The sequence below is a fragment of the Herpailurus yagouaroundi genome, unplaced genomic scaffold (genome assembly GCF_014898765.1).
Source record: "Herpailurus yagouaroundi ecotype Mexico unplaced genomic scaffold, PumYag 77, whole genome shotgun sequence".
Lineage (NCBI taxonomy): Eukaryota > Metazoa > Chordata > Mammalia > Carnivora > Felidae > Herpailurus > Herpailurus yagouaroundi.
Genome location: NW_024412388.1, coordinates 102,478,650 through 102,500,264, shown reverse-complemented (window position 1 = coordinate 102,500,264; position 21,615 = coordinate 102,478,650). Strand labels below are relative to the sequence as shown.

Below are 21,615 nucleotides of genomic sequence, written 5' to 3'. Positions count from 1 at the left end.
ATAATATAGGAGGTTATCCATACTGTCTTGTTGCAGGGCAGTTCTGCATAAAAGGGTGGGGATTAGTGACTTAAAAACATGTTTTGCCTTCACATTGTTTCTAAGAACCCAATAAATGCTTGCTGACTGACTGATCAAAACCTCATACTAAGTTACATGAAGCCACACTAGTGCCATCTTTTATGTTTCATTTCTAGACAGTACTAGATAAGTGAACATGGGGAGAATAGGTTTAGAACATTTGAGACCATAAGACATGGGTATAAAGGACACTTTAAGTGCCTAGAGTCTCATCCAACTTTGCCCCCTTTTCCTAAATCAACTAGATGATTTTCTTAACCCTCTCAAAGACCCAGATTTCTGAGATGATGAGGTTGAAGGTGGGTCTGCTCTTCATAGACTCTGGTTGGTTATGTTCTGCAGGGAAAGGGGCAGTCACTTGCCAGCAGCAATTTTTCATCATTTCCTCACGGCGTGCAGTTCCGAGGCCTGTAGAAAGCTGTGCGTGACCCAGGCCTTTCTGTAAGTCAGCTAATGATCGCCCAATCCACTGGAGAAAATTGATTGTGTCAAAGCTCATGAAGAGCTATGGGCTGATCAATGTCTCAGTGAAGTCAAGTTTCACACAGAACTGCCCAAAGCTGGAATTAAATGTCAGGTACAATTTAGCACTGACGCCCTAGTAGTGTCTTTGGAGAGGGAGCCTCACAGCTCATTCTGCACGTCAGATTAACTCCCCCATGGCGGGCTCCCTTGGCTAAGTGATCAGGGTCTGGCAGGTTGCCACACCACAAGTTTCTCTGTAAGATCTGCAAAAGTGGGAACTTGGTGCTCAGACTGCTCTGTAGCCGTACATCCTGTCAAAGCTAGAAGGAAAATGTCTTGGGGAAGAAAGGAGAGAGGTGTTGGGTGTCGGGCCTGATTTAAGTAAGGCCATGGCATTGAGTGGGGAGCTGTAAGTGGAACTTTCTGGAAAGAATCCTGTTGGCAAGAAGGCTAAAAGGGGAGCTAGAGGAGGGCTGCTTTGTGCCATGTTATGACCAGGCTTCAGAACCTTTGTGATTTACTTCTGCTTAGCTTCTTGCACTAATGGCCTGCTAATGTTCTTTACATGGCTTCCAATCAAGTCAAAGAGGTAGTTTGATCTACAAAAGCCACATCTCCCCTGTAGCTTTGCTTTCTTTTTTCTCTTTCCTCTCTCCTCCATATATCAAATCCTACCATCCTTCAATGCCCAGATCAAATGTCCATTTCTTCATGAATCTTCCATTGATTCCTCCAGCTTAAAGGATTTTCTCATCTCCTGAAATCCTGCAGAATCTAACTCTATCATCTTTTATGCCATTTTAACTTTCCATTCTCTATTAGATGATGATTTGAGAATAGGATCCAGGTCTGATTTATTTCCCTGTCCCCAAATTTCTACACAATATTTTCATTACTTCTAAAATGTATAATACTCTTTAATAATGGGTTTATGATACTGAATTTCTATGTATTTCTTTTATAAATGTTGTCAGTCAGTTTAGGCTGTTATAACATATCACCAGAGGCAGGGTGGCTTATAAACAACAGAAATTCATTTCTCACTGCGCTGGAGACTGGAAATCCAAGATCATGGTGCCAGTATGGTCAGGTTCTGGTTAGAGCCTTCTTCAGGATTGCAGATGGCTGACTTCTTGTTGTATCCTCACATGATGGAGTGAGCTAGCTCTCTGGCCTCTTCTTATAAGGGCATTAATCCCATTCATGAGGGCTCCACCTCCTGACCTAACCACCTCCTGAAGGTCCCACCTCCAAATATCATAACATTGGGATTAAGGTTTCAATATATGGGTTTTGGGGGAGACACATCTGGTGCACTATAGAGCCAAAGTCCCAAGTTGCCCAATTGAGAGCATCTGTCCTGTCATTCTGATTAAGCTTCTTCTCCATATTTACGGCCAATATCTGGTTTGTAAATGAGAGACTTTGTTCTTTTTGATTACTTGTGGATGAGGTGAGACCACATGGCTTATTTTAGAATCAATCTTGTATTTCTAATAAATTCAGCTTCTTCTAGGGTCATGTTGAGTTTCTCTGTCAGCATATTTAATGCTGATACACTGCTAGATGCAATCAAAGGTCTCAAATATGAAAAGAGAAGCGTTTTCAAGGAAATCCTCTAGACCAACCAGCAAGAAGTCCATAAGCACCTACTCACATCTCCTCCTTCAACAAACTGAAATAGGGTCTTTATATGTGAAAGACTCTCACTGAACAACTTTGATGGTCTTTTAGTCCCTGCTTGTATTTTCCAACATGTTTGTTATGACTGCTGCAGTCAAACAGTGGAGAATATAGGCACACATGGTCTGAATTGTTTTAAGATATTGTGGCTGGTAAAGAAAAGACGAATAATATTATTAACTGCTTTGGGGCTAATTAAAGAACAAAGAGACCAGTGAATGGGCCATGTTCACTGACGATGAGACAAGAGTAGACCAATGACAGAATTTTTATCTATGTTTCCTCTTCATCATGTGAGGCCTTCCATGACTGCATTAGAATTTCAGAGGACTGTTTTCTTCAGCATGAACTCAAAGCATTTCTATCCATTACTGAAACATACTCTGAAAAAGTAAAGATTTCCTGCCATTGCTAAGTAATTGCTACAGTCATATTGGAATTTTGCATACCTGAGAGCCTGTCTATAATAATGCTGCTTAAAATCCTGTTCAAAGCTAGGTTGCCAAACAGCATCCATCTGTCTCTCGTTGACTGCATTTACTTTGTAGTTTTTTGATCTTCGAAAATCTTTACAATTAGTTCCATTTCTGCCTGAAGTTGTCTCAGTTGTGCAACAACTGTGTTGTTTTTTCTTTTTTCCAAAGCATGAAGATACTATCAAAATAAAGGTTTTGTGAGATCCACAGCAGAGTTTACCACATTAGCAACACTAAAAAGATCCGATTTCCCTCATAATACTTATTTTTCATTGTATATCTTCCTCATTAAAAGAAAGCAGAAAATCTAGATCCCCATCCAAATGATGTACAAGGTGAGAAGTCAGGTTCTACTCCACCATCTTGCTTTAAAAAAAAAAAAAAAAAGGTCTGCTTCATTTTTGTCTTTATTACTTCATTCAACTCCTTCCTCAAAAGTGGTTTTCAATCAGTATTTGATTGATGCTTGGATGATGAGTGGTTATAAATTCTCAAAGTTCTCTTTCTCAATATGTGGAATCCATAGGACTGAACTGATCCTAGATTGGCCTGAACATGTAGAAGCTGAAGGCACAAGAAAGGCCAGTACTCACATCCTACAAAAGCACCTCATTTGTTAGTATCTATCAAAGCAGGGAGGGATGAGCAGTTAAAGTAGCACAGACTATGTGCCTACTCAATCTGTTTAGCAGTTTACCTACTACCAACAGCACAAACATTCAGAACAAACTGATTTTGCTTGTGTTAGTTAGCATCAATTATAAACTATTTGCATTTGAGTTAGAGCATTGTTATTTTAAACCTTTGAGCAGTGAAAGAAAAGGAAGAAGGATTGAGAATAAAGTGAAAGACAAGAAGTTGAAAGAAAAGGAAAAGAGGATCATGAGACCAGCAGTGAGATACTTAAACTGAAATTTGGCTTTATCTCTGATTTGTGGTGTGACCATACACAAATTCTGTAACCTCTCTGAGTCTAGCTTTCTTTTCTAAGAATAGGCAAAAATAACTACCTGGTAGGCTTGTTGAAAGGACTAAGTTAGTTTCTGTTTATAAAATGTCTACATACTGACTGGCACCAGGAATGTAGGCTCAAAAGTGATAACTATTTACTGAATAGGTTAGTTTTTGGATACAGCTATGTATATGTGTACATTGGCCATTCATTTTTCAATTTTGAGACTAACACAATTTTCAGTAATTTCATGAGAAAACTCTCATGATCTTAGGAAAAGAGAATGTCTAACTTGTGTAGACAAGCCCAATGAAAGATTTTCATTGCACACAATAGCAATCAACGTTTACTTTACACTTAAGTTTCCAGGGATAGGTCTAAATATTTACATGAATTATTTTATTTAATCCTTTACAATGACACCAAGAGGCAGGTAGTAGTAACCAATCCAATCTTCCAGCTTAAAAACCCAAAATTCAGAGAGATTATGTTTCTTGTCTGGAGTCAGCAACTAAGGCCTGGAAAGGGAATACAAAGATCTCTAACCTCACAGCTGGATCTCTTATAAAAGAAACTCAGGGTATACCTTCTAAGCTTACAATTAAGGCTCCTTACTTACATTTACACATTGTTTAGCAGTTTACAAAGAGATTTCATACAATTCTTACTTGGTCCTTCTAGAGACGATTTTAGGGAGTCAGCCTACTCTTAAGAATCAGTCAGCCATTCACCAAGTAAGACCTAGAGACAGAGATCTGTTCAGGTAGCATAGCTGGGAGGCAGCAGACCTGAACTCAAATGCTGAACTTCCAACTCCAAGTCTGGGGCTCTTTTTATTGCCCCACAGCTGTTAATGGGTTTTAGAACATGCACCTAGCTTGGAATTGATTTTGAAGCCTTGAAGCATAATTTTCAATTAATGTTAATGCAACAAACTTCAGTTCCTTGCTTGCTGTCTCAGGTTTGGGATTATGAGGGACAGGTGTAAAGAGACTTTAGCTCTGGAGAGGAACTCTCTGCACTGGATCCTAATCACCATGGACAATTGCCATGAACACTTTCTCCTTTTCCTGCTGGCACCTGCGGGAGAGCCTACTTTCTGAAGCCCACTTATGCTGGCAAAGAATCTACAGGAATTCTTTGTAAAAATGTGCAGTCGTTACTTCCTTAGGTTAAGATTTTTATTGCTTAAAAGTTTTCACTGTGAATAATTATATGAAAGGCTTTAAAAAAATATATATGTACCATTTAGAGAATAATGATAAAGCAAACATCTCGCAATCACCTCTCAATTTAAAAACTAGAACTCTTAGGGGCACCTGGGTGGCGCAGTCGGTTAAGCGTCTGACTTCAGCCAGGTCAGGATCTCGCGGTCCGTGGATTCGAGCCCCGCGTCAGGCTCTGGGCTGATGGCTCGGAGCCTGGAGCCTGTTTCCGATTCTGTGTGTGTGTCTCTCTCTGCCCCTCCCCCGTTCATGCTCTGTCTCTCTCTGTCCCAAAAATAAATAAAAAACGTTGAAAAAAATTAAAAAAAAAACAAACCTAGAACTTCTACCAGTGAATTTTCAAAAGCCCTTTCAATGCCCCTTCCTGATCACACTCTAGAAATAGTCACTATCTTGAATTTTGTGTTACTATTTTCTTGCTTTCACATAATTTTATCACCTATATAAGAATCTCCATGAGGCAGATCCTTTAGTTTTGCCTGGTTTCAAATTTTATATGAACTGTATCATATTGCGTGTGTTCTTTGCTATTTGCTTCTCTCTAAAATCTTTGCTTTTGAGATTGACCCACATTAATGCAATGGATAATTTATTTCAACTATTACATAGAGCTCCATTCTATGAAAATGCCACGATTTATTTATCCATTCTATTGTTTATAGAAATTTGGGTTTTTCCTTTTTGTTACTATGAACAATGTTGTTTTGGACATTTTGTACATGTGTCTTCACAAACACATGTGTAAGAATTTATCTCCAGGGTATATACATATGTAGGACTTGAATTTCTAGTCACAAAGTATAAGTATGTTCAGATTCACTAGATAATGTCAAACGTTTTCAAAGTGGTTGTATCAATTTACACTCCCTCTTCTAATAAGGAAGAATTGGTTTACATCCTTGCTGCCTCTTGGTGCTTTCAACTTTTCAAATTTTTGTTGATCTGGGGTGGGGGGGGGGGGGGGGGGGAAAAAATCTGATATCACTGTGGTGTTTTAATTTGCATCTTTTCTGATGATTAATGAAGTTGAATATCTTGATATATTTAAGGATCATTTGTGTTTTCTAATCCATGAAATTCTGATTCATGTTTTTTATTCATTTTTTAATGAGTTGATCACCATTTTCTTTTAGTTCTTCAAATATTCTGATTATTAATATTTCACCCACTTTATGTGCCACAAATACTGTTTTCTAGCAAAAAGATACTAGTTTTTAGTTGTATCTATCTATCAATACCTAAACCAATGATTATCCTGTTCCTACTTTTATATGATGTGACTAAAACTCTTGCTTTTTCTGATCTGCTACCTGATTTACATGATCACGTTCAGTAGGGACATTCCAGTTCCCTGTTTTGTTACACTGGTTCCGGGACTTCAGAAGTGGTGTGGGCTACCAACAGAACATGGATCCTGGAACTCGGTTTGGACAGGTTTGTATTCAGTGTCTGCCATTAATTGCTTGTTATTGGATGTTGGGCAGGTTCTCATTTTGTACCTAATGTGCCAATTAAATGTACTTTAGGGGCACCTGGGTGGCTCAATCGGTTAAGCATCTGATCTTGGCTCAGGTCATGATCTTGCGGTCTGTGAGTTCGAGTCCCGTGTCGGGCTCTGTGCTGACAGCTCAGAGCCTGGAGCCTGCTTTGGATTCTGTGTCTCCCTCTCTGCCCTTCCACCACTCATGCTGTCTCTCTCAAAAATGAATAAAATTTTTAAAAATGTACTTTAAAGGGATGTTGTGTCCTAGTGCTATGTTTTATAGTTGGTGAAGTTGATAGGTGCTCAAACAATATTTGGTGTTTAGATTTGCCTTAAGTTCACTGGCATAGGCAGATGTGATACCTCTCATGTAAATGGAAGAGTCAGTGCCTTTGATGAAAATTGTAAGCTCTATGCCATTTTTGTAATTGAGAATTTTCAGACCCACTGGAAACAAATTCAGAAATGAAGTCCCATGAGGGATCTTAAATGAATAGGGCACAGTCTTCTCCATTAAGATATGGCTACTTTAAACTGGATATTTGGAGAAATAGAAGGTAAAATTTTAGATATTTAAGCCTTTTTCTACCCTCTGCATAACTGGACACAGGAAATTGCCTTGAGGCAGAGGCTCTGGGTTGAAGAAGTCACTGAAGTTGTTCCTCTTAATTATAAAACTTTATTGCCGATAAGTGCTGTTACTTTTTTCTATGTTATTTCCTGTGTGGCAAATGCTGCCCTCCCCACATAGAAGACAGAGTTCTGGGAGAGGGTGGCTTTGGGAGTCACCCTCCACTTCTCATTTCCCTTATCCTCATCTGTCTGGACTCTGACCAAATCCTCTCTGCTCTCCTTTCCCTGTTTCTCATTTAGTTCACTCCACTGTATGCTTGCTGTCACTGCTTTAGTCCTTTCTCACCTTACTAGAAAACTGGAATAGAATCCTAACAGGTCTCCCTTCCTCCATCATCACGGTTCCTCCAATTCATCCTTTTCTTAAAATTTTTTTTAAAGTTTATTTTTTATTTTTGAGACAGAGAGAGACAGGGCATGAACGGGGGAGCGGCAGAGAAAGAGAGGGAGACACAGAATCGGAAGCAGGCTCCAGGCTCCGAGCCATCAGCCCAGAGCCCCACGCGGGGCTCGAACTCACAGACCGCGAGATTGTGACCTGAGTCGAAGTCGGACGCTTAACCGACTGAGCCACCCAGGCGCCCCTCCTCCAATTCATCCTTTATCTTGCTGCCAGAGAATGTTTTAAAATAGAAATCTCATTACATCACCTCCTTGTTTTAAAGCCTTTTATGGCTCCCGTGGCCCCCAGAAAAAGGTCTTGTGTTCTTAGGATGGCACATGAGACCAGCTTTTCCCTGCTGCTTCCTCACGCTCCATGTCAAACCTGTTTACTGATGGTCTCTGGCACTGCCCTATGGTTTCATGCCCTGTTTTCTGGTTTATACTCTCCTCACCACCTTGTAGGCCATTTACCACCTTGCTTACCTGCTTATTCAACACTTAGCCCAAGTGCCAACTCTTCTTTGAAACTGCTCCTGGATCTTTCAGATCACATTGACAATTCCATTTTGGTCCATTTCACTGTGTAAATATTTCTATTCAAATCAGTCTTACTTGAGTATACTTTGTCTTCCCATTCACTAGATGGTGAACTTCTTGAGGGCAGAAGCCTTACCTCCTCATTCATTAGTGTATCCCTTGCCATTAATGTGGTACCCAGAACATGGGAAATGCTCAACATATATTTGTGGGTATATGGATGGATAGGATGAATGCAGGTTTAAAGGGGAAAGTGGCTTTTGAGCTGATATTTAAGGATACATAGTATTTCAATGGCTGGAGGGATTTCAAATGGAGTGTGGAAATCCCTGGAGGCAGTGCAGTTCAGGGTGGATGTGAGTTATTAGTGAACCTATAAAGAGAAATAAGAACTGTGGATTCAGGTTAGGTGCCAGAGGGCTGTAAATGACAAATTTGTAAGTTTGAACTTTATTTGGAAAGGATAGCCCTTTAGAAAAGATTTTTGAGGTGAAAACAACTGATTCAAACTTTATACTCTAAAAAGAGTTGTCTGGAGCTTTATATAAATTGACTTGGACAAGTAAGAGACAGGAGGCAGGCAGATAAGTAATCATGCTGTTGCAAGAGCCCAAGCAAGAGGTAACAAGGTCCAAACTTTCTATCTTTACATCTGACACAGGGCTTAGCAGAGCTCCTTGCTCATGGTAAGTGCAGATGAAATGTCTTGTCCAAATAAAAGGATGAAAAATGAATGAAACTAATGTAATAGAGTCGACGTTTAGGTGTGAGGCAGTCTAATAATGGCCTGTTGTTCTTATTGGTAAAGAGAGAGAGACTGGCTGAGGGACCAATCACAGTTTGCTGTGGCACAGAGAGATTAGAAAAGCCTGCCTTCCTTGTTGCTAAGTCTGGCTTCATGAAAATATGTCAGCGTCTCCTGTTTCCAACCAGTTAGCTCCACTACAAAGATGCACTTGGTCAAGCTGGAGGAGGGCACCAACTTTATGACTAGTCAAAGAAGAACCAATCACAGCCAGCATTTATTGGGCACTTAAGGTACCAGAAATAGCTTTGTGAATTTTAATGTTTTATCTCATTTAGTCCTCATTGCAATGCTCTGAGGATTGTACGATTATTTTCCTGATTTAACAAATGAAGACACCAAAGCATATAAAGGTTGGATATTTTTCCTAAGGTTGCGGAGTTGAGATTTGAATTAGGTAGTCTAACTTCAATCCCACTCTTAACCTAATGCTAAAAAAGACAGATGGTGAAATGTGATTGAAGCCTTCATAGCTTGGTACTAAGAAGCTTTTGAAATATTAACCATTTCCCTTTTCCTCTGATTCTCCAGTCCAGCCAGTCACCATATCATTTCTCACTCTTTTCCACCTCGGGTCTTTCATGAATTTTGTTTTGATGGGTTATGAGTACCCTGCTGTTTCCTTCTGGTTATTTCATGTTGAGTTCTCCAAGAAGCCTCTTCTGACGAGCTCCTGGCCATTCTGGTCCCTAACTTGTTCTGTCCTCAAAGTTTATAGGAAGCAGGATGGTAGAGGCACTAAAGTAGCTTGGCTTTGGTGCCAGACAAAGCTGTGTTTAGATCACATTTGCCATTTATTAACCATGTGACAAAATATTTAACCTCCACACACCAGTTTCATAACTTATAAAGTGGGAATAATATTTACCATGCAGTTTTCTGTGAGTTATTAGTGAACCTATAACGAGAAATAAGAACTGTGGATTTATTTAAACAAGATGATGCACGTTTAGTGCCCAGTACAGAGTGGGAGCTCCCTCCAACCTCTCCCATGGCTCACATACTCACTGCATTGTTTAAAAAAATGTTTCCTGTGGGCCTCCTATGTGAGGATAATAGGCATAAAACAGGGATGATATTGGTCATAGGAAGGATATGTCTTTCACAGCCTGGGATACCTCCCTCCTAGATACTGTGTAGATGTACTTGCAAAGAATTTTCTTTCTTGAGCCTCTTTTCTCATTTCATGAAGGGAAAAAAAGACCAGGTAGCTTGTTGAAGACAGGTGTTTGTTTTTTTTGTTTGTTTGAATCAAATGAAACACCAAGTACAAAAAATAGCAGTCCCATTTCGCATTCTTATGTCTTAATTCCAACCACTTTCAGTCCTTTTCATTGTTTGTACTGTTATTTACTTCCAGATGTCCTTTCACTGCTATTTCTTAGTTTATTAGTATTTTACATTACCTATTGACTCCCTCTGGTAACGAGACTGTAATCTCTTTCACACACCTCCTCTACTTTCTTCCCTCCCATTCTTCCATTATAGTGATATTATAATTTTTGGCTAATTCAATATTTGGAATTATGGTATCATGATAATATAAGTATTGCTTACTATGGAGCCAGGCAGTCTACTGAATTATATTTTCTTTGTATACAAAAGTTTGATTTCCTGGAGTTAAACAGGTGCTTTTTGAAAAATAAACTTTTGATTTTGGAATAATTTTAGATTTCCAGAAAAGTTGCAAAGATAGTAAAGAGCGTTTCTCTATACCTTTCACCTGGTTTCCACTAATATCGTCTTAAATTATCCTGGTACACTGTCAGTATTAAGAAACCAACATTGGCACATTACTAATAACTCCAAACTTTATTAGGGTTTCAACAGTTTTTCCACTAGTGTCTTTTTTCAGTTCCAGAATTCCATCTGAGGTGTCACATTGCATTGTTGTCATCTACCTTTAGTTCCATCATGTCTGTTACAGCTTCTCAGTCTTTCCTTGCTTTTCATGACCTTGACAGTTTTGAGAAGTATGGGTTAGATGTTTTATAAAATGTCCCTCAATATGAATTTGGTTAAATTTTAAAGATTGGAGTTATGGGTTTTTGAGACAAACAGATTCAGAGATAGAGTGCCCTTTTCATCATATTAATGGATACATAACACATCAACATGAATTATCACTGGTGGTGCTAACCTCGATCACCTGCCCAAGGAAGTATTTACCAGTATTTTCCAGTATGAAGTTACTATCCCTGCTCTCTATAATCCACTCTTTGGAAGTAAATCACAAGGTTTGGCTCATATTCACAGAGGAGTGTAACTAGGCTTCATCTCTTGAAACTAGGCTTTATCTTCTTGAGGGAGATATCTACATAAGTTATTCGGGTTTTTTCTTAAAGAAGATCTGTCTCTTCTATTTATTTACTTATTTATTTACATCAGGATGAATTCATAGGTATTTATTTTATATGTTAGATTATATCATATACTGGGTTATTTGTTTTGTTGTTCAAATCATTCCAACTTTGGCCATTGGGAGGATTTCTTTCAGGCTGACTCCTGCATCCCTTTGACATGATCCCATGCTTATGTTTTTGAGTACTTTCCTACTTTCTGGCACTACAAAATGCTCAAGTCTCTTCTTATATAATTTTCCCTTCTTGGCCTTAGCATCAGCCATTTCTCTAAGAGTTTCAGTTCCTTTTAACGGGGAATGGTATTTAGAAATCATTACCTGAATATGGGTTGTTTTATTTATTTATTTATTTAAAAAAAAATTTTTAACGTTCATTTATTTTCGAGACAGGGAGAGACAGAGCATGAACAGGGGAGGGTCAGAGAGAGGGAGACACAGAATATGAAGTAGGCTCCAGGCTCTGAGCTGTCAGCACAGAGCCTGACACGTGGCTAGAACTCATGGACTGCAAGATCATGACCTGAGCCGAAGTCAGCCGCCTAACCGACTGAGCCACCCAGGCGCCCCTGGGTTGTTTTATTTTTATTGCTTGGTTTTCTATGTGTCTATCATTGATCTTTCCTAAGTGCTCCAGTGGATCTGCCAACTGCTTTTTATTTACAAAAGCTGAAACAATCATATAAGCTGTCAGTTCCATTTCCGCTGAGATACCAGTCTCCTAGAGTCATCTATCCTCTTGATTACACTTGCCCTTTATTCCAGGCCTGCTTCACTGCTGTCTTCCTGGACTTTCCTCCTCTGTCAAATAGGACTTTTCTTTGTTATTAAATTGTAATAGAACTTCCATATCCTGGATCCCAAATCTCACTTTGTTTTGGTTTGACTGGAGTGTGCATTCATATGCTGGATAGCATACTTGGTAGATATACCTCAAAAAGTATGGAGGAGATAAAAGTTTTGACCTGTAGGTCTGAAAACATGTTTATTCTATCCTCACATGAGATGGATAGATTGGTTGTACATCTGAGTGTTTAAGACACTATTGTATTATTACATTTTCCTCTATCTCTAGCAGTTGTTGAACTAAAGTCATTGCAGTATTCATGTAGCTTTTTTTCCTCTGCCAATGCTTCTGAATTTTCTTGATTACATGCATTTTTCATTCATAGCATTGGGTTTTTTTTCTATCTATAATAAAGCACAGATGGAGTGTTCTAACCTAGAGGCTCATGTCTTTCAGTTTAAGAAGTTGTATATTTTTGATGAAGGGGGCCAAGATGGTGGAGCAACATGAAGGTTTTTGTGTCTCTTGTCACTGAAATGCAGCTAGATGAACACCAAACCATCATGAACACCTAGAAAATTGATTTGAGGATTAACACAGCAATCTGCATAACTTGAACCACAGAACTCAGCATGTACACAGCTCAGAGAGGTGAACTTGGGGAAAAAGAAGCCACAGAGGGTCGGGAGCTATTTTTGCTTGCAGAGAGAGGATGGAGACAGGGAGGGGGGAAGTATAGGAAAAGTGCCCCCCTCAAAAGGAGCTGGAGAGAAAGAGAAAGAGTGGAAATACCCATAAGGGACTTAACAAGCAAGGGAGAAAGGAGAAAGGAGAAAGGAGAAAGGAGAAAGGAGAAAGGAGAAAGGAGAGGGTTTGGATACACTTAAGACTCTATGAACAGGGGAGTGCGGAGGCTGAAACTCTGCAGCTCAATACCTGGTGGAGCTCTGGTGAATTTCCAGGAGCATACAGTGAGGTCTGAGGGGCCCTCAGGTCACATGGAGACAGGCGGTTCCCCTGATGAGAGGACATCTGGTAGAGGCTGTGCAGCTTCCCCACAGGCAAAGGTCAGAGTGGACCTCGGAGAACAGCCACATTTGCTGGTGCTGGAATAAGGACATTAAGGGGCAGTGAAGCCTGGCACCAGAGTGTGTTGTGGTTTATCATAACCCCCCAAAATGCTGCTGCTACACAGTCCTGTGAACTTTTTCTGGGGTAGGCTGCCACCCGGCTGCAGTCTCTTGGCATCTGCAGCAGCTGGTCGTGTGAATGTTCCTGAGGGTGGGCCGGTATCCAGCCATTGCTTGGCAAGCCTCCCCAAGAGGGTCTGAGTGGGTCAGAGCCACAGGGCCCTCAGAAGTGAGGGGTTTGGAAACACAGCCCCATCTGAGATAAAACTTGGGAGGGAGGTGCCGCCTGGCAGGCTGATGACTTCGTTGGGGACAAGGTAGAAGTGGGGAGTGGATGGAGGCCAGAGACAAAGGAGGGATTCTTGATTGCCAGTCAGCAGGAGCACAGAGTTCTGATATCAGAGAACTGGGTAGCTGGGTGATGCCATTTTCACCCCTCCCATGCATGTGCATACACACCTACAAGCACCACAATGACCCACCCCAGTAAGCTAAGCAGCAGCATCTAATGGAGAACAGAGCATCTACACCAAGCCCCATCCAGCTGCACCAACCACTCTCTAGACGAACACCACAAGTCTATCCACCTGCTTAGTTTATGTACTATAAAGTGCTTCATAGTTTGACTTCTAGGGGAAACTGGATGTAATTTCAATTATATTCCATTCTGTTCACTGATCTATCTATTTAATTTTTTCCCTTTTCTTTTCTTATTCATGAACAAAGAAAGAGAAAAAAGTCACTATTTTCCATTTTTATAAAAAAAGATTTTTCTTCGGGCCACCTGGGTGGCTCAGTCGGTTAAGCATCCCACTTCGGCTCAGGTCATGATCTCACGGTCTGTGAGTTCAAGCCCCGCGTTGGGCTCTGTGCTGATATCTCAGAGCCCAGAATCTACTTCTGATTCTGTGTCTCCCTCTCTCTCTGCCCCTCCCCTGCTCATGCTCTGTCTCTCTCTGTCTCAAAAATAAATAAAACATTAAAAAAAATTAAAAAAAAAGATTTTTCTTAAAATTTTTCTACTATATTTTTTATTTTTTGTTAATTTTTTTCATTCTATTTTACTTTCATCATTTCATTTTGTTCTACTTTATTGTATTCATTTTTTAAGTTTTCAAATGTTTTCTCTTTCTTTCTTTCTTTCTTTCTTTCTTTCTTTCTTCTCTCTTTTTTTTTTTTACTTGTTTTCTCAAATCTATCAGGCTTCTTTCAACAACCAGACCAAACAAACCTAGGATCTAGCAACCTTTATTTGATTTTTTGTACTGTTTTTAATTGTTTAATTTTAATTTTTATTTTGTTAATTCTTTTTCTTTCTGCAAAATGATAAAACAGTGGAATTCACCCCAAAAGAAAGAACAGGAAAAAATGACAGCCAGGGACTTAATCAGCACAGATACAGGAAAGATATCTGAACCAGAATTTAGAATCACGATAGTAAGTATACAAGCTGGGGTTGAAAAAAACAGAATTCCTTTCTGCGGAGATAAAAGAAGTAAAATCTAGACAGAACAAAATTAAAAATGTTGTAACTGAGATGCAATCTCGAATGGCTGCCATGGCAGCAAGGATGGAGGCAGCAGAGCAGTGAATCAGTGATATAGAGGACAAACTTATGGAGAATAATGAAGCAGACAAAAAGAAGGAAACTAAGGCAAAAGAGCACAATATAAGAAATAGAGAACTCAGTGACTCTTTAAAAAGCAATAACATCTGAATCATGGTCCCAGAATATGAGACAGAAAAAGGGGTGGAAGATTTATGTCAGTAAGTCACAGCAGAAAACTTTCCTAACCTGGGGAAAGACACAGACTTCAACATCCAAGAAGCACAGAAAACTCCCATTAGATTCTACAAAAGCCGAGCATCAACAAGGCATATCATAGTCAAATTCACAAAATACAAAGACAAGGAAAGAATCATGAAAACAGCAAGGGGGGAAAAAGTCCTTAACCTACAGGGGAAGCAGGTCAGGTTCGCAGCAGACCTATCCACAGAAACTTGGGAGGTCAGAAAGGAGTGACAGGATATATTCAGTGTGCTGAATCAGAAAAATACGCAGCCAAGAATTCTTTATCGAGCAAGGTTGTCATTCAAAATAGAAGAAGACATAAAAAGTTTCTGAGACAAACAGAAACTAAAGGAGTTTGTAACCACTAAACCAGCCCTACAAGAAATTTTAAGGGGACTCTCTGAGGGGAGAAAAGATGAAACAAAACAAAAAAGACCAAAAGCAACAAAGATGAGAAAGGACGAGAGAACACCATCAGAAACTCCACCTCTACAGGCAACACAATGGCAATAAATTCATATCTTTCAATACTCACTCTAAATGTCAAGGACTAAACGCTCCAATCAAAAGACATAGCATAACAGAATGGATAAGAAAACAAGTTCCATCTATATGCTGTTTACAAGACACCCATTTTCCACCTAAAGATACCTTCAGATTGAAAGGGAATGGAGAATCATCTATCATGCTAATAGTCGCCAAAGGAAGCCGGAGTAGCCATGCTCTTATCAAACAATCTAGATTTTAAAATAAAGACACTAACAAGAGATGAAGAAGGGTATTATGTCATAATTAAGGGGTCTATCCATCAAGAAGACCTTATAACTGTAAACATTTATGCCCCCAATGTCAACACCCAAATATAGAAATCAATTAATCACAAACATACAGAAACTCATTGATAATAATACCGTAATAGTAGGGGCCTTCAACACCCCACTTATGTCAAAGGGCAGATTATTTAAACAGAAAATCAATAAGGAAACAATGACTTTGTTTTTTTTTTTTTAATTTTTTTTTCAACGTTTATTTATTTTTGGGACAGAGGGAGACAGAGCATGAACAGGGGAGGGGCAGAGAGAGAGGGAGACACAGAATCGGAAACAGGCTCCAGGCTCCGAGCCATCAGCCCAGAGCCTGACGCGGGGCTCGAACTCCCGGACCGCGAGATCGTGACCTGGCTGAAGTCGGACGCTTAACCAACTGCGCCACCCAGGCGCCCCAGGAAACAATGACTTTGAATGACACACTGGATTGGATGGACTTAAGAGATGTATTCAGAACATTTTGTCCTAAAGCAGCAGAATACACATTCATCTTGAGTGCACACGGAACTTTCCCCAGAATAGATCACATACTGGGATACAAATAAGCCCTCAAAAAGTAGAAAAAGATTGAGATCATACTGTGCATACTTTCAGACCACAACACTACAAAACTCAAAATCAACCACAAGAAAAAATTGGGAAAGACAACAAATACTTGAAGACTAAAGAACATCCTACTAAAGAATGAATGGGCTAAGCAAGAAATCAAAGAGGGAATTAAAAAGTACATGGAAGCCAATGAAAATGATACAGCCCAAAACTTCTGGATGCAGCAAAGATGGTCATAAGAGGGAAGTATATAGCAATCCAGGCCTTCCTGAAGAAGGAAGAAAGGTCTCAGATACACAACCTAACCTTACACCTTTAAGAGCTGGAAAAAGAACAGCAAATAAAACCCCAAACCAGCAGAAGATGGGAAATAATAAAGATTAGAACAGAAATCAATGCCATTGAAATAAAAAAACAACAACAACACAAAACAACAAAAAACAGTAGAACAGATCAATGAAACCAGAAACTGTTTCTTTTAATGCATTAACAAAATTGGTAAACCCCTGGCCAGTTTGATCAAAATGAAAAAGTAAAGGACCCAAATAAATAAAATCAACAACGAAAGAGGAGAGATCACAACCAACACTGCATAAATGCAAACAATAATAAGAGAATATTATGAGCAATTTTATGCCAATAAATTAAGCAATCTGGGAGAAATGGACAAATTCCTAGAAATGTGTAAACCACCAAAACTGAAACAAGAAGAAATAGAAAATTTGAACAGACCCATAACCAGTAAAGAAATTGAGTTAGTAATCAAAAATCTCCCAAAAAACAAGAGTCCAGGGCCAGATGGCTTTCCTGGGGAATTCTACCAAACATTTAAGGAAGAGTTAACACATATTTCTTTGAAGCTCTTCCAAAAAAAAATAGAAATGGAAGAAAAACTTCCAAACTCTTTCTATGAAGTCAACATTACCTTGATTCCAAAACCAGATGAAGACCCCACTAAAAAGGAGAACTATAGACCAATTTCCCTGATGAACGTGGATGCAAAAACCCTCAACAAGGTAGTAGCCAACCGGATCCAACCGGACCCCACTAAAAAGCAGAACTATAGACCAATTTCCCTGATGAACATGGATGCAAAAACCCTCAACAAGGTAGTAGCCAACCGGATCCAACAATACCTTAAAATAATTATTCACAACAAAGCGGGATTTATACCTGGGATGCAGGGCTGGTTCAGTATCTGCAAAACAATCAATGTGAGACATCACATCAATAAAAGAAAGGACAAGAACCACATGATCCTCTCAACAGATTCAGAGAAGGCATTTGACAAAATACAGCATCCTTTCTTGATAAAAACCCTCAAGAAAGTAGAGATAGAAGGATCATATCTCAAGATCATAAAAGCCATATATGAAAGACCCACCGCTAACATCATCCTCAATGGGGAAAAACTGAGAGCTTTCCCTCTAAGGTCAGGAACATGACAGGGATGTCCACTCTTGCCACTGTTGGAAGTCCTACCTCAGCCGTCAAACAACACAAAGGAATAAAAGCCATCCAAATTGGCAAGGAGGAAGTCAAACTTTCATGTCTTTGTAGAGAACATGATACTCTATGCAGAAAACCCAAAAGATTCCACCAAAAAATTGCTAGAACTGATCCATGAGTTCAGCAAAGTCACAGGATAAAATCAACGCACAGAAATCGGTTGCATTTCTATACACCAATAATGACACAACAGAAAGAGAAGTCAAGGAATCGATCCCATTTACAATTGCACCAAACACCATAAAATACCTAAGAATAAACCTAACCAAAGAAGTGAAAAATGTATACATGGAAAATTATAGCAAGCTTATGAAAGAAACTGAAGACACACAAAAAAAATGGAAAAATATTCCATGCTCATGTATTGGAATAACAAATATTGTTATAATGTTGATACTACCCAAAGCAACCTACATATTGAATCTAATTCCTATAAAAATAACACCAGCATTCTTCACAGAGCTAGAACAAACAATCCCAAAATTTGTATGGAACCAGAAAAGACCCCAAATAGCCAAAGCAATCCTGAAAAAGAAAACCAAAACTGGAGGCATCACAGTCCCAGACTTCAAGCTATACTACAAAGCTGTAATCATCAAGACAGTATGGTACTGGCACAAAAACAGACATTCACATCAGTGGAACAGAATATAGAACCCAGAAATGGGCCCACAAATGTATGGATAACTTCTCTTTGACAAAGCAGGAAAGAATTTCCAATGGAATAAAGACAGTCTCTTAAGCAAATGGTGTTGGGAAAACTGGACAGTGACATGCAGAAAAATGAACTTGGATCACTTTCTTACACCATACAGAAAAATAAACTCAAAATGGATGAAAGAGCCTGATGTAAGACAGGAAAGCCATCAAAATCCTTGAAGAGAAGGCAGGCAGAAACTTCTTTGACCTTGGCTGCAGCAACTTCTTATTCAACGTGTGTCTTGTCTGGAGGTAAGGGAAACAAAAGCAAAAATGAACTATTGGGACCTAATCAAGATTAAAAGCTTGTGCACAGTGAAGGAAACAATCAGCAAAACTAAAAGGCAACTAACAGAATGGGAGAAGATATTTGCAAATGACATATCAGATAAAGGGTTAGTATCCAAAACCTAGAAAGAACTTAATCAAACTCAACACCAGAAAACAAATAATCCAGTGAAGAAATGGGCAAAAGACATGAATAGACACTTTTCCAAAGAAGACATCCCAATGGCTAACAGACACATGAAAAAATGCTCAACATCACTCATCATCAGGGAAATACAAATTAAAACCACAATAAGATACCACCTCACACTATTCAGAATGGCTGAAATTAACAACTCAGGCAACATAGATGTTGGCGAGGATGCAGAGAAAGAGGATCTTTTATGCACTGCTGGGGGGAATGCAAACTGGTGCAGCCACTCTGGAAAACATTTTGGAGGTTCCTCAAAAAGTTAAAAATAGAACTACCCTACGACCCTGCAATTGCATTACTAGGTATTTATCCAAGGGACACAGGTGTGCTGGTTTGAAGGGGCACATGAACCCCAATGTTTATAGCAGTGCTATCGACAATAGTCAAAGTATGGAAAGAGACAAAATGCCCATCAAAGGATGAATGGATAAATAAGCTGTGGTATATATATAGAATGGAGTATACTTGGCAATCAAAAAGAATTAAATCTTGCCATTTGCAACAATGTGATGCAACTGGAGGGTATTACACTAAGCTAAATAAGTCAGTCAGAGAAAGACAAATATCATATGAATTCACTCATGTGGAATTTAAGATACAAAACAGATGAACATAAGGGAAGGGAAACAAAAATAAAAACAGGGAGGGGAACAAAACATAAGAGACTCTTAAATACAGAGAACAAACTGTAGGTTGCTAGAGGGGTTGTGGGAGGAGGGATGGGCTAAATGGGTAAGGGGAAGTAGGGAAGACACTTGTGGGGATGAGCACTGAGTGTTTATACATAAGGGATGAATCACTGAAACCTACTCCTGAAATCATTATTGCACTACATGATAGATAACTTGGATGAAATTATAAATAAATAAATAAATAAATAAATAAATAAATAAATAAATAAATAAATAAATACAGTTGTATATTTTTGTTTGATAATTTTATCCCCCTCCTTTTCTGTCTCCTGTTTCTTTGGAGCTACTATTAGTTGACTGTTATTCCTGAATTTGTTAATTTTCTTTCCACTATTGCCTTTTCTTTTGACTAATAATTCCCTTCTTTTCTAAGATATTTTCTTGACCTTATGTTCCAGTAGTTATTTTTAGTTATCCTACTAACTTTCTTAAAAATTCCTTTCAAGTGTTCTTTCGATTTCCCTTTTGTTCACTTAGTTCCCATTTTCATGGCATCCTGTTTTTGTTTTACAGAGGCATTATATTTTCTCTCTAAGGCTACTGATGGTAATGTATCATTCTCCCATCACTCTAGATAGGTAGATTGTTCCTACACAGAACTCCAAGTTAAATCACTTTCTCTCAACATTTTAAAAAAAAAAATTTTTTTTTCAACGTTTATTTATTTTTGGGATAGAGAGAGACAGAGCATGAATGGGGTTGGGTCAGAGAGAGAGGGAGACACAGAATCGGAAACAGGCTCCAGGCTCCGAGCCATCAGCTCAGAGCCTGACGCGGGGCTCGAACTCACGGACTGCGAGATCGTGACCTGGCTGAAGTTGGACGCTCAACCGACTGCGCCACCCAGGCGCCCCTCTCAACATTTTTAAGGCATTAGGCATCCTTGTATAGCTTCAAGGGTTATTGTTGAGAAGTCTGAGATTATTCTGATTTCCAATTCCTTGTAAGTTATCTAGATTTCCCCTTTCTACTAGACTCCTTTCTTTATATCTGGCATTCTGAAATTTCATGATTATATGCCTTTTTCAGCCATAGTACAAAGCACATGTCAGTGCTTCAATTTGAATACGTATTCTATCAGTGGAGGTTAATAATTCCTAACATTTACTGAGTGCCTATTGTGAGCCAGATACTGCGTTAAGTGTATCCTTTAACTGACACACACCCCAAACAATTGTATGATATAGATATTATTATTATTTTAAAGAGGAATAAACTGAGGTACAAAAAGTTATGTAACATATCAAAGGTAAGGTAAAGGAGCAAGACGAGCTTTCTGAGTGTGATGATGTAGTGGTTATAGCCACTATCAGATTTAGAGTCTCATCATCATGGAAGTGATCATCTCACCAAGATGACTTTTCAGATCTTTATGTGAATATGTGATATGTGAATTTTACAGTTTAATTCTCAGATGTTAATTTTAATGCTAATATCTTGGCAAAGGGAGTATGTGAGGTGGGGTGGGGGGCACCATGTAATAAGAAACTTTAAATTTGAAGCAAATATTAATGAAAAATCACTGTATCTTTGGGGAAAAATTAAAATGTGAATTTTCTCTTTCAAAAAGATTATGTTCAAACACCTAAAACTGTCTCATCTCAGGAAGCCTGCTGGCACCAAGAGCAGTAGCTGGTGGTGATGAGAGAAGTATGCACAGTTTTACCTCTGTCTTGCTTCTTAAGTGAGCCCTCTGTTGGAAGCACCTTAACATGGCTACTCACAAAAGTTGTACCAGCAACACAACAGCCAGTCGGAGAGTGATTCAGATATCTATTGAGACATTTTTTTTCAGGGGTCCTGATATATATGTGTAAATTAATCTCTGGGAAGATGATCCTTTTAGATGTTAAGGATTCTATGGAGAAGAGATCCAGGAAGAAGATTGGAAAGCAAACATTTCAGTCAAGGGGTGACTGGCCTTCCTGAGTAAAGCTTTTTGAATGTAAGTCAAAATTACTAGGAAGTTAATAGTACTTCTTTAGAATAACCTTTGGAATTATCCAAAATAAGCATTTAGACACAGGCACTTAATTCTGAGTAATTAATGTCTGTCTATATAACC

The 21,615-nt window shown here is 39.0% G+C and overlaps 1 pseudogene; it reads right to left on the bottom strand.

Annotated features, from left to right (window-relative positions):
- Positions 1–322: 322 nt before the first annotated feature.
- Positions 323–2,384, bottom strand: LOC121018022 (eukaryotic translation initiation factor 3 subunit E-like; annotated as a pseudogene).
- Positions 2,385–21,615: the final 19,231 nt, after the last annotated feature.